General features: G+C 48.7%; 1 long non-coding RNA gene across 2 annotated transcripts; it reads left to right on the forward strand.

Annotated features, from left to right (window-relative positions):
• Positions 1–270: 270 nt before the first annotated feature.
• Positions 271–12,994, forward strand: LOC128853400 (uncharacterized). 2 transcript variants are annotated; one of them, XR_008451938.1, is made up of 7 exons: positions 271–946; positions 2,287–2,401; positions 4,400–4,445; positions 5,067–5,263; positions 6,962–7,085; positions 8,062–8,140; positions 12,679–12,994. It is a non-coding gene; the product is annotated as an uncharacterized LOC128853400 (long non-coding RNA). The 2 variants fall into 2 exon arrangements; XR_008451939.1 differs by lacking the exon at positions 4,400–4,445.
• Positions 12,995–14,068: the final 1,074 nt, after the last annotated feature.

Genomic DNA, 14,068 nt, shown 5'->3' on the forward strand with positions numbered 1-14,068 from the left:
TCAAGCATGAATCCTCCCCTGGTCTCCCTTTGGTGTATCCCCACACTAACTCTTCTGAACTTGCATATTTTCTTCTCCCTTCATCCTATTTTGGCAATTCTATTGGAGCTGGGCAACCTGGAAGGTCCGTGCTGCTGGGGAGCAGGTCTGTGTAGGGTGGTTGGGTGCCTGTTCTGAGATGTGCTGGAAGATGGACCACGAGGTTCACAGGTCGGGAGGCCTTTGGGAGCTGATTTGCCTTCAATGCAGCATCCTACAAAAATATGGCACCCGCATGGGGCTCACTTTTCACAGGAGAATTTTAGATGCAGCTTCTCTGAGCCGCTTCAGATGGGATGAGAGAGATGCTTTCTCCAGTCTGTGATGGAAAGCCCTTCATTTCTGCCTTTGCCAAGCCTCTGAAGATCTTCCTGCTATTTTTAAGTGTTTCAGTGCAGCAGCAATTTGGCTTTGAAGAACAGGGCTGTGTGGGGTGGTTTTCTAACCATGGAAGTATGGGGAAAGACTTGGAGAGGAGCGTGGAGCTTTGGGAGAACTTCCCTGCGTGCCTGCATGGAGAGGTTTGTAAGCCTGCTTGCCTTTTCCCTCATGGAAGTAGGACCTGCCTGCATCCTGGCCCGCATCCCAGCACTGCTTGGTTTGCACCCAGCCTGACCACTTGCTGTGGCTCTCCCACCTCCCTCTTTCCGCCGGTAGCCACACGTCTCCTGCTTCTCATCAGAAATGCAGTGCATGTAAGGAGCAAAGCATCCCCCTGCGCTGCAGCCGCTGTGCACTCGGACTGCTCCTCCACAGCCCCAACCCCGGGGCAGCGACTTCTACTTTCCCACTGAATAGGTACCTGTTTATGTATCCCGGAGCGATGTTTGTTTGCTCTTGCATCCACAGACCACTGAGGACTCACATTCAGCTGGTCTCCATCATAATCTCGGATTCTTCCCTGCAGGTACTCGGCAGCTTTCTGTTGGACCCCAAGCAGTGATCACGCACTGGATGCATTTAGCTTTGCCTGCAGGATGTCCTCACTCTGCGTTGCCACTCAGAGATCTCCTTTCCCTGCTTTTTCCTCCTTTCCCAACAGAGATTTAGCATATATGCCGTGTTTCATGGAGAGGACCTGTGCTTGGCCCTGTTTGCTCCATTCTGGGGATGACAGACCATCCTGATGGGGACAGACTTTTTAAGAAGGTCTGTTGTGACAGGACAAGGACTAATGGTTTTAAACTAGGGAACGGGAAATTTAGACTGGATAGGAGGAAGAAATTTTTTACAATGAGATTGGCAAAACACTGGCCCAAGTTGGCCAGCGTAGTCGTGGCTGCCCCATTCCTGGAGGTGTTCAAGGCCAGGTTGGATGGGGCTTTGAGCAACCAGATCCAGTGGGAGGTGTCCCTGCCCATGGCAGGGGGTGAAACTGGATGGGTTTTAAGGTTCCTTCCAACCCAAAGCATTCTATGATTCTATGACGTGTCATGGCAGCTGGTGAGACCGCTTGCGATGGGATGGATCTGTCTGAGCTGTGCCACTCTTTTTGATTGTCTCTGCAAGGTGAGGGTTTAAAAGCTGAAGCTGGAGCAAGGCTGGGTGCAAATTTGACCTCGAATATGTAGCATGAGAATTTTGTTTTACATGCTACCCAAAAATGACTACGTGATGCACTAGGATGGGGTTAGGTATCAGCCAGAGCCTGGCAAGATGCTGTTTAAACAGCAGAGCAACACACCTGGTTTACAGACTGAAATCAGAGTGGTATAGGCTGTAAATGCAGGAAAGCAGCATTGAAAAAGGAGTTGGTATAAACAGGATGGCAAATGGGCTTTCCACTGGTTTAATGAGATTAGCAAATGAGCTGGTAAAGACTGGGCTCTGTTTTTGGAGCTGTAAGCTATGTCCGAAAGTAAACTTTTGGAAAGTGTGGTCTCCTCTGAGGTCTGTGCCATGGGGAACACGGTGTTGCTTTCCAAGCCTCAACTATTTTTGCTGGGCTAATAAAAGTTATAAGAAATGCAGGAAAAGATGTAGTGGAATTGGGCTATATGGGAGACAGGACTCGAGCTGAAACTACAGATCTGGGCCCAGCTTTAAATAAATGGGTCCAAAATCCGTTTTGTGGCAAGGTGCAGTGCAGCAAACCCAACCACTGTCAGCTGTGAGGTCTAGGGATGTGGGAAGCTGGCAGAGCCAGGGTAGCTCTGCCCCCTAACTGCCTGCAAGAGCTTAAAATGGTTTCAGTATGGGTCTGGTTTTAATTTGTTTTGTTTCTATTTTTTTTTTTCTCTTTGGCAGAAGGTCTGTTCCGTGTGCCCAGGTGGCCAAGAAGGCCAACAGCATCCTGGCTTGGATCAGCTCCGGGGTGCCCAGCAGGAGCAGAGAAAGGATTGTCCCCCTGCACTCTGTGCTGGTGAGGCCACATCTCAAATCCTGGGTTCAATTTTGGGCCCTTCAGTGCAAGAAAGACATTGAGGGGCTGGAGGGCATCCAGAGGAGGGGAACAGAGCTGGGGAAGGGGCTGGAGAGCAGGGGTTCTGGGAGTGGCTGAGGGAGCTGGGGCTGTTCAGTCTGAAGAAGAGGAGGCTGAGAGGAGCCCTCATCACCCTCTGCAGCTCCCGGAAAGGAGGTTGGAGCGAGGTGGGTGCTTCTCCCAAGTAACAAATGCTAGGATGAGAGGAAACGGTCTCAAGTTGCACCAGGGCAGGTTTACTTTGGATATTAGGAAAATATCCAATCTTTATTGAAAGAGTGGTGAAGCATTGGAAGAGGCTGCCCAGGGCAGTGGTGTGGAGTGTCCATTCCCGGAAGGGTTAAAAAACCATGTAGCCATGGCACTTCAGGACGTGGTTTAGTGGACACAGTGGGATCAGGCTGATGATTCGACTGGATGAGGATAGAGGTCTTTTCCAACCCTAATGATTCTGTGATTCTAGGGAGGGAGGGTTGTGGTGACAAAGTGGAGGCAGCTGAATTAGAAAAATCACAGCCTGGGAAAAAATTGGCTTTTGCATCCATCTGGGGAAGGCTGCTAATTAGTGCAGAGACACCACACTGGGGAACACCGTAGGAGAGGCAGGAGTAGGCAGTGCTCGGGTTTGAGATGATGAGGGAATATTAACAAGATCTGCTAAACTTCACCTTCAGCCAAACACATGAAGAGGTGCAGCATTTAGCGCTAAAAAAACCTCACTGAGCAATGCTGCCTCCTCCAGCCCTGGTTCTTTCTGCCCTGCTCCTGCCCAGCTCCATGGGTGGGGAGAGCGGATCGTGATGGGGCAGGACACTCCCTTGCAGGAGCATCACCCACGTTTTGGCACGGCACAGCAGCCCTCCAGCAGCTGATGGTGTGTACAAAAAGGTGCAGGGGTGTTTGGTCATGGGCGATGTTTAAGTTTGTCCTTTAAGATAACGCAGCCATCATGCGCTGGGCTCTTGTGCTGGCGTTTGGGGTTTTGTGCCCCTCAAGGGTGTGCCCGCGGGTTCACAGACATTGGAGCATTTGGAGCGCAACTTCCCTACTCCTGGAGGAGCTGAGGACAGCACTGCCAAGCTGGGCTGCAATTTTCATTGTGATGTTACAGTAAATAAGGGCTTTGGTGCGTGCAGAACTGGGGTTTGGGGAACTCTTGTGTGTAGCTGTGCGGGACCAACCCCCTTCCCAAACCCATCTGCAGGGCAAAGCGGCTCGAAAGGAGCTTTTCTAATCAGTGCCGTAATCACTCTAGCTCAGCAAGGTGTGTCTTTATTGCGCTCTAACACATGCCCTGTTATGTCTCATTGTTTAATGGGTACTTGGCGTATCTGTGGTACAAGACTGCCTGGGACCCATTGGAGGTAAACTCGCCCTCCATTAGCGTCAACTGGAAGCTTTTATGGGGTTGATGAAAAATATACCTGGGACAAAGTGTTGCTTCATGTCTTCAAGAAGTAAGACCTAAGAGGCCTCCAGATACCCAGTAAGAGAATCATCAACCATTAATATGAAGGAATAATTTGCCTCTCAGCCTCTTTAGCACAGGGCTGAAGGATACTTTCTAAGTAAATATGATATTCAGCTGTCTTCTTGGCACGGCGGCGAAGGGCAAATCCACTTCTTTGGCAGATTATAATGATATACATTAGCCACCCAATTTAGTGAAAAATATTGTTTTCTCCTAATTAAGCAAATTGTTGCAGGCTAGGTCGCTGACTCCTGGGGAAGTTACAGTTTCTGCCTCCTAGGCTGGCTGACAAGAGAATAGATTTATCTCCAATTCAGATCACTAGAGAGGGCGCTTGGTGTTTTATTACCACATGCAACTTTCTGGATGTTACTCAGAGATTAATGAAGAAGGGAGGGTGGGGGTGAGGGGAGTTCAGCAACAGTCTGTGCATGGCAAATATTAATTAGATTTTATTTCATATGCAGATGATGCAATCAGCTGTGAAACGCTGGAGATAACACTTTTGTCTAGGTTTGTTTTTTGACCTTGAGAGGCCCTGTTCCCCCCCCCCCCCACTTCTTCCTACACATCAGAATTCACATCTTAATTACGCTCTGTGAATTGAGTTCCCTTTCATGTGCGCAGATTAGTGAATGTTAACACATGGGATAGACAAGAGAACTACCTGTGGGTCAGCTAACTCTCACCCTGGAAGGATCCTTGTGTGGGATAGTCCCACTGCCCCAGGGAGAAAGAATCATCACCAGCTTCTCCTTCCATCGGCTCAGAATTGGCTCATGAGCCCACATTAACTGACTCAGCAGTGTTGTGCCTGTGGGGGATGAGGGGTGGCATTAAGCTGGTGCGGGTCTGGGCAGGGCAAGCTGCTGTCCTGAGAAGGTCCCCAGAACCCTGCGGAGGCTGTAGGCATCACCTCCTGCACCTGAGAGCCCTCGTTCGGGGTGGTGACGGGGAAGGTGTTGTGGCATCAACCGATACGTCAGTGATCATGCAGGGAAACCTAGGCTGGGAGCCGGGAGCAAGCTCCGTATGGCTCAGGGATGCCATTAATGTTTATGGTAGTTAGGATAATCATCTTCCTGAACAGAGAGGGTGACCATCACAAAGGACTTTTAATGGTGTTTTATTTAGGTTTTGAGCTTCAGTGGCTGTCTGAGATGCAGCTCAGCATGGCCCCATGGCAGTACCTTACATGCATCCCTTGGAAGCAACCTCCCCCCGGCACTGGTGCCGCAATGCACCCCAGGAGAGCCGAGCAGGCTGTAAGGAGCCCACCTTCCTCTGTACACAACGGGGAGAAGACAAAGCTGGTGGCACACAGGTGACTGGTAAGCAGCCACCAGTTAGACACGGCATGGCAATTTTTTTTGGCAACACCGCTAAGCAGTTCGGCTGACATGGCAGCAGGATTTATTGGGCAAGTGTTGGGTCAGCTGGACTGCTGAGTGGCACGGGGTAATGTTGAGATGGGTGCTGGCGGAATACAGACTAAAGCTCTTCTTTCATGTGTGTGGGTATGTGTGTATGTGTATATATGTTTTTCTGTATGTATATATACTGCATCAAAGGAAGCATGAACGGCAGGTCAAGGGAGGAGATTCTCTGTGTCTACTCCTCTCTCATGAGACTGCACCTGGAGTCTTGTGTCCATTTCTGGAATCACCAGCATGAGAAGGATATGGATCTGTTGGAGCGGGTCCAGAGGGAGGCCATGAAGATGATCTGAGGGCTGGAGCACCAAAGGACAGGCTGAGAGAGTTGGGGTTGTTCAGCCTAGAGAATAGAGGGCTCCAGGGAGACCTTAGAGCAGCTTCCAGTAACTGAAATGGGCTCCAGGAAAGCTGGGGAGGGAATTTTTACAAGGGTGTATAGTGATAGGTTGAGGGGGAATGGCTTTAAATTGGAAGGGGGGAAGAATTAGGTCAGACGTTAGGAAGAAATTCTTCATGCTGAGGGTGGGGAGGCCCTGGCCCAGGTTGCCCAGAGATGGTGCCCCATCCCTGGAGGTGTTCAAGGCCGGGTTGGATAGGGCTTTGAGCACCCTGACTCAGTGGGGGGTGTCCCATGGCAGGAGGTGGAACTGGATGGGCTTTAATGTCCCTTCGAACCCAAGCCATTCCATAATTCTATGTATCTATCTCCATGCTCTCCCTTCATGTGTGTGTGCACAAGTATATGCACATACATGTGTTAGTATGTATGCGTTGGTGTAATTAGAAGCATCTTTAAGTCTCCCATAGCAAAATTGAAGCTGATAAAGGGCGTGAATTTCCTCGATATCCCCGCCGAGCAGCTCTTGGCCAGAATTCCAGCTTTTTATTAAAATTTGAGTCAAAGTCTTCATCCACAGTAGTATTTTTTTTTTGTCTTTAAGATCTTAGTGCTTATAAATGTCATCACCCCTGGCTTTTATTTTGTTCCATGAACTCTCGTAGACTCCGGGAAGCGGCGGTGGTTTATTGTTGTAAGGAGCCGTTCAGTGGATCGGGAGCTGCCAGCCCTGGGTAGTGCCTGGCGAAGCCGCCCCGGTGCTAATGCACTATAAATAATCATAATGGAAAGAGACGCTGTCAGCTTAAATACATCAGGCTTGTTTTCTCGCAGAGTGGCAATTTGCCCTGTCATTTATAGTTATGCAAAGTAAGGGTAAAACAGTAATATCCTGGTCTGCTAATGGCTTACAAGCGGCTGCCGAGCTGGGGAGAGGTGCGTCCGATGCGAGGAGCCCGGAAACTCCTCGTGGCTGGCACCGTGGGCTCTGACAGCTCATCAGCTTTTCAGACGTCTCCAGTCAGATGTGTTTCCTCATTGCTCGTGTTTCCCCAGCCATTTGTTTTTTCCAGCCCTTTGCACCCTGGGCTCCTGATTTTTCTTATGGTTTTAAGTGAAGCTGTTATTCCAAGGGATGGTTTTATATCAAAGCTTGTTTAGTTGCTTTGCTTTAATAGGCATTTTGTCTATGGCATCAGCTTTGCAAAATTGCTTAGGGTGCTTAACATGTAAATGATGTTCTTTCTCCCTGCAAGAGCCCTGGGGATCGCCAGTCTGCTCTCAAACATGTACCTCAAACCCACGGCACCCAGCTGGCACAGGATCAATGCCTCCGAGCCTCTGCCACTGGCACCCACACACCAGGAGATGCTGGAGGAGGTAAGGGGGGGCGTTCTATCCTCAACAGGGATTCTGAGACGTAACAGATTATAGAATCATAGAATCATTGAAGTTGGAAAAGACCTCTATCCTCATCCAGTCCAACCGCCAGACCAACTCCATCTTGTCTGCTAAACTGTGTCCCAAAGTGCCACATTTACATGTTGTTTGAACCGCTCCAGGGCTGGAGACTCCACCACTGCCCTGGGCACCCTCTGCCCGTGCTTCACCATTCTTTCCATAAAGTTTTTCCTAATATCCATTCTAAAATTGCCCTGGCACAACTTGAGGCTGTTTCCTCTTACCCTATCACTTGTTACCTGGGAGCAGATCTCGGGTCCTACCTTGCTCCAACCGCTTTTCTGGAAGCTGCAGAGCAATCAGGTCTCCCCTCAGACTTCTCCAGGCTGAACAACCCCAGGTTCCTCAGCTGCTCCCAGAATCCCTGGTCACCAGATCCTTCACCAGCTCTATTCCCTTTCTCTGGACACGCTCCAGCCCCTCAACGTCCTTCTTCTAGTGAGGGGCCCCAAACTTAACTCAGGATTTGAGCTGCATCCTCACCAGCACCGAGTGCAGGGGGACGATCCCTGCCCCGCTCCTGCTGGCCACACCATGGCTGATCCAGGATGCTGGTGGCCTTCTTGGCCACTTCTGACTTATGTTCAGCTGCTGTCAACCAGCACCCCCAGGTCCTTTTCTTCTGGGCAGCTTTCCAGCTGCTCTTCCCCAAGCCTGGAGTGTTGCATGGGGTTGAATCAGATCCTGTGCATCAGCTAATTACCGAGCAGCCAAGCTGCCTCCTTCACTGAACATGGCTCTTTAGTAAATGCCTCAATAAGTAATAAGTGGTTTGCTCCGTCAGCGATGTTAGCGTGGGCTGGTGATGCTGCCCTGCTCTTGGGGAGGAGGAGGTGCTTGGGAACGGGTGGTTTATGCTGAATTTCTTACTTACTCTCCTGACCTACCCCTGCAGAGATCGCTGGCACCGCGCAGGCTGGGCTGGCCCTTTCCAGCTGTTCTGGCTCTGATCCCCCCCAGAGGATTTCTTCCAGGTAAGTGGTGTTTGCTCGCCTCCAGGATAGCTGACAGCTATTTCCTTGGGCTCCACGGTTTCCTGAGGGAGCTGCCACAGGGAATGCCAAAGCGCTTGTTTGGTCCATACCATCAAGTTTGCCTTTGCTTGCGTAAGGAACCCACCTTGGTCGTGTCGTGTGCCCATAGTGGCTCAGCTAAGCTGGAGAGGAGGAGTTTGGCTCCTCTTGCTGGTGTCAAGGTCAGAGCAACCTAGGTTTTGAGGACAGTTAAGGCTGGGGGCATCTTGTTCTGACAACAGAGGAGCGTTTACAGCCACACAACAAACCCCTGGTTGTCAGTTTGCTTCAAAGCGAATCAACAGCGGGTGCATGATATGCAGAGCTGTGGGCAGGTGGAAGCGGGATTTAACAAGCCATCAGCAACAGTGGCGACAACCCCAGCTTGCCCATGGCCTGGGGCAGAGTTTGGGATCTAAACCTGTAATTCTAACATCAGTATTTTCCACCTTTTCTCTCTCTGATGGGCTGAACATCCTGCTACCTGGCTCTGCCCCTGATTTAGCCCCAAGCCGTGATGCCCAGGCAGCAGCTCAGCAGCATCAAGCTCATCCCTTGGGATGCTCTGCTCCCCTGGGAGCAAACTCATCCATTGAGTGTTTAATTGATTCATCATTTTCTGCCTCCCCCTTATAGGTATGAGTGTTTTCCTAACCCTTCTAATTCATGCAAGCTTGTGTTTTCCCCTGTGGGGCTTCCCTCCCCCCCACCCCACCCCGCCCTGTGCGCAAACAGACAAGATAGCTTAAGAGCTCTTATCTGCCAATGAGAAAGAAATAGTCTTAATCCCCATTTAATAACATAATATCAGCAGGTAACGTGTTCAATATGGCAAAAGAACCCCAGCACCAGGTCAATAGGGTAGCTATAATTTTTAGCAATAAACAAAGCCTGCTTTTAATTACTTCTGTGAAATTGCTTGATCCGTGCATGATTAAATATTCATTCTGTGTAACTAGACAGTTTCTTTGTATATAGATCCATATTAAATTTAGCTGGCATCCTGCCCACACTACACATCTAATAAATTCTTTTTAATGTGCTGCAGCTTTGAAGACGTTTTCCCTCCTCTCCTTCCCCCCACCACTAATTTGTATAAAAAGCTGATGTCTCCGCCTTACCTGGGCGACCACGGGATACACATGGAATGTTTTAGGAAGGGAAATAGTGGAATTTGGGGGAGACATGGGAAAAATAAACCTTCTGATCACTCGGTGATGGATCTGCTCGGGGAAAAAGTGACTCCCAGACCTTGTTTTTTTCCTGACTTGCCAGCTAACTACTTTGGCAGTGCGTGCAAAAGGGAAAAATCTCTCCTTTTAAAGTAAAGCCAGGGCTGATGTAAATATTTATGTAATATTTTATTACAATCTGAATTTACTTCTTGATTGAAAACATTTCCTAGAAGCCTTCTGGAAAATCAAATTAATATGGAATTTAAGTGGATTGATGTTTTTCTAGTAGTGGTTTTGCTAGGAATGCTGATGTCCATGGTAGGGCAGGGAAGCGGGGTCTCAAGGTACGCAATCGGTGCAGGATGCTTGCAGATGAATGGATTTTGCCTGGATTTAAAGCCCTGCCTAGGAAAAAGCTCATCCTTGGGAAACCCTCATCCTCCCCAGGGCTGGGGACAGCTCAGCCCACAGCCAGCATTAAACCCTCACTGCTTTTTCTGCTTCATTTTAATTGCGTGAAGGTGTGTTGATCAATGCAGTGCGATGTTGGCTTAAGCCACGTGCAAGCAAACAGGCACACGCGTCTCACACGAGGGCTGCGGTAATGAATAGGGTCAGGATGTCCTCAAAAACACAGCCGGATCCAGCATTTCTCCCTGTCTGCATGGCATGGGGACGGGCTCCTGGCTCACACCAGGAACGTTTCCCTCACAGGAATGCTGCCAGCCCTCCATCACATATGTGGGCTCTTGAGCAAGCTCCACTTACCCCCTGCAGCTGAAGACAGCCCAAACGGTGTGCGTATTTGTACGAGAGGTGATGGGTGAGGTGGCTCTGGGTGCGAGCCAGCAGGCTGCTGAGGTGTGTACGTGCACATCTACTAGCGCAGAGGAGTGCTGGGCATCATTCAGCATCTGCTAATGTTCAAGGTTTGTTGGGCTGTGCCTGATCTCACTGACAGAGCCTTTCAGATGAGCTAAATTCAAGAGTTGGGCTTTTGCTAAAGGGTGACAACTTTTCATTTATCCCAGTGAATCCTTCTTGCCTCCAACTAAAGGCAGTGGGACTGTTCCTGCCTGCATTCCTGCCTGCATCCCTCCCCAGCACCTCGCTGGGCATCCCCCTGGTGCTGGAAGGACCAGGGAAGAGGTCCCAGCTTGGGAGGATTTTGAAGTTCCCCCACACTGAGGGACAGGGGCAGGCTGGAAGGTGAGCGGCTTTGAGATCAATGCCTCAGCTGATGGGCTGAGGAGATACCCAGCTGTGATTTAAAGGCTCCAAGTGATGCCAAAGTGATTTGCCCGAGCAAATAGCAGCAGTGATTTGTGCTTCTCTACTTCCAGAAAGAACAACAGGGTGGTCATGCGTTCCGTCAGGCATTCTGGATGAGAGAGGGTCAGCTGGCTGAGCCAGCTCTAACACCAGCAACGCTTCCAAGCAGCAGGGCAGGGTCCGCTAGATACGTCCGAAGTCTGTGGTTCTTGAGGGTCTTGGTGTCACCCATCTGTGGGTGCTCCAGCACAAACATCTCTGGGCCAAGCTTCCATCTGTCTGTGTTTGGTTTTCCACCACAAACCTCTTTATTGATATTGCAAATTGAGTGAAATAGCCAGCAGATTTTACAATTAATAATGTATTTGTTGCTGTCATCAAGACTGTGTTGTTTAATGAAATCTAATTCAGCAGAACATAATTACTCAATGGGGAAAAAAAAAGTCTCTTAAATAATCAAATCTGTGCTGATAAAGCTCAATCCACTCCTGCTTCCAAATCCAGCAGCTGAGACAGAGGTTTGGTTGTACCTACAGGGTGGGATACTGAGGCCTGAGCACGGAGCTGCTGCTAAAAGCACAGCCCTGCATATGCCCTTACAGTGAAATCTATCCCAGGAATAGTCCTGTTTCTGGCTGAATTCACAATATTAATTAGCGAGCCTGCATTTCAGCCTAGAACTTGTTAGCAGTTATCTTCCGTGGCAGCAGCTTCTAGAAAAGCCTTTCTCAGCTTTCCTCTTGCTTTACTCTTAATCTTGCATTCAGGCTTTCCCAATCAAACCAAAAGGATGTTTCATCTAATGAGGATGCCATGAGTGTTTAAGAGGCATTATTTATATTGTATGGTACTAAAAAAACCCTAATTCCTTGGAGGCCCAATGCTTAAAGCTGGGGTAACGGTCTGGGTTTAAATTTGCTTATAAGGAAATACGGGAGTTGTAATGAGCAGGTGACTGAGCTAAAGGACTGGGAAGCCAATTAGCTTGCTTTAAAACGTTGTACTAATTAGAAGGAAAGCAAAGGCAAAGTTTTTAAAGATAATTGCATCTCTTAAATATCGGTACTCTTGATCCACGGTTGTCTCATAAATATGCATTTTGATACAATCCTTTAAAAAAACGTGTTCCCATTAATAAGGAGCACAAAAAGTACACAAAGTGTTTGAATTTATGACATGAAATAAAACAAAAAAAATAACAAAAGCAAAGAGATTTGGCTTAAAAAGCTCAGCCTAGCACTTAGCCGTCTCCTGGTGTGCCCGGGCATCGTGGCATGCCCAGTGCTGGTTATTGCTGTCTACAAATCCCTGAAAGAAGGTTGGAGCAAGGTGGATGCTGGTCTCTTCTGTGAAGTAACAAGCAGTAGGATGAGAGGAAATGGCCTCACGTTGTGCCAGGGGAGATTCAGATTGGATATTAGGAAACATTTCTTTACTGAAAGAGTGGTGAAGCACTAACAGAGGTTGCCCAGGGCAGTGGTGGGGTCTCCATCTCTGAGAGAGTTCAAACAACATGTAGATGTGGCACTTCAGGACGTGGTTCAGCAGGCATGGTGGGGTTGGGCTGACAGCTGGACTGGATGAGCTTAGAGTTTTTTTCCCAATCTTGATCATTCTATGGTTCTAAATGAGCCCTGAGAGATGAGGTCCGTTTGGGCTGGTGGTGAGAGAGATGGACCCTATGTCGCTCTGGGAGCCAAGCTGCTCTGGATGGACCCAGCAGCACCCCAGACTGGGATCAGGGCTGCTGGGCTTCATCCTACTGGACCCCAGTGTCCCAGAGAAACGCATGACGAATGTTGGTAAATGCTGTTTTTGGAAACCTAGCTGTGGAGTGGAAGACGGGAAGTGGGTTTGTTTAAGCCAGTGGAGCTGCAGGGTCCCCTCTTCTGATTAATTGGCTTGGGGAGAGCAGGGGAGGAAACCTGCCCGCATTGCTCTGGGCAAGCGTGACTCCGTGGCCTCCGGCGCGCTCAAGCAATTTCCTGATGTTCTAACCCAACAGAGAGTATGCGATAAATTACCTAAAGTTTGAAACTTTTAATTCCACAGTTGTGCCCAAGTTTGCTGTGTCTGGCACGATAACAAAAATGAACGGAGTCCCCAACCCCCTCTAAAGCATCCCCATGCAACAATTAGGATGAGCAGGAACTAATCAGATCCAAGAGGAAACATAAAGAGTGTTCTATTCACGGCAAGAGAACGCAGACTCCATGTGCGAGGATGACAACAGGCCCCTTCGGTGAAATGCAGTGGCTGCTTTTGAAGGCAAATATTTCTGGGGAGAGATTTCCCGTCACCTTGCAGCCCAAGGAGCCAATACCGCATCAACCAGCAATGCTAAAAATGAAAGCGTTGAGAGGGTGAATAAGGACAGAAAGGTAAATTTAGCTTCTCTTTCCCCCCCTTGAGGTGATAAGTGCTACCCATGTTCCGGGCTTTGCTGGAATGTAGTGCTTTAAGACTAAACTAATAGAAGTTGCTAGCGTGTGCAATTTGGTACTTATGCTGTAAAAACCTGACTTAGTTGTCCCCTATGGCTTTATTTATGGAGAATTACGCTGTCAAATGAAGAGTGTTGCTGGAAGCGAGCAAACCATGCTTAGAGCCTTTCCTGGGAAATGCTGAAACTGCTCTTGTTTTTCAGTCAACCTGCTGCCCTCTGTGCCATTAATGATGGGAAAGGGCTTCGTCTGCTCGTGGTGGTGGCCTCGTGCAGTCAGTCCTTAGCTCCAGGGGAGGTTTAGACTGGGTATTAGGAAATACTATTTCACTGAAAGGGTTGTCAAGCGTGGAACAGGCTGCCTAGGGAAGTGGTTGAGTCACCATCCCTGGTGGGATTTAAAAGACGTGGGGATTCGGCTCTTAGGAACTTGGCATTGTGAGGTTTATGGTTGGATTCGGTGATCTTAAAGGTCTTTTCCAACCCTGTCAAGATGAAACTTAAAATGTGTTGAACATAGAGGAATCCACCCCTTCCCTAGGGAGATGACTCCAATGTTTCACTGGAACACTTGTGATGTGTAGTTATTGTATATCTAAGGACCAGCTTCTCCAGTGGCTTTTGCCACTCCAGAAGGTCGTTTCCCTCCTAGTCTCTCTCTACTCACCTGCAAAATCAAAATTTAAAAGGCATCTTTAACTGCCAGACAAGATGAGCCACGAGTTAATCAATGTATACATGATATTTTGAGAATGTAAAGCACATGCATTAATAAATTATTGTTCTCTTATAACTCAAGTGCTGTAGGTTCAACCCAACACCAACTGAGTGCAGCATGACGTGGAACCAGTAGCACGTTCCTCCTGCTTAATTTCACTCATTATTCCAGTAATAAGTTGTTGTTGTATGATAAAATAGGATAGTTACCAGCTACCTTTTGGGAGGCAGCTACAAGCAACGATTGCAAACTATATAGCGATTTGAATTAATTTTCTGCCA

Source organism: Cuculus canorus, chromosome 12 (assembly GCF_017976375.1).
Source record: "Cuculus canorus isolate bCucCan1 chromosome 12, bCucCan1.pri, whole genome shotgun sequence".
Classification (NCBI taxonomy): domain Eukaryota; kingdom Metazoa; phylum Chordata; class Aves; order Cuculiformes; family Cuculidae; genus Cuculus; species Cuculus canorus.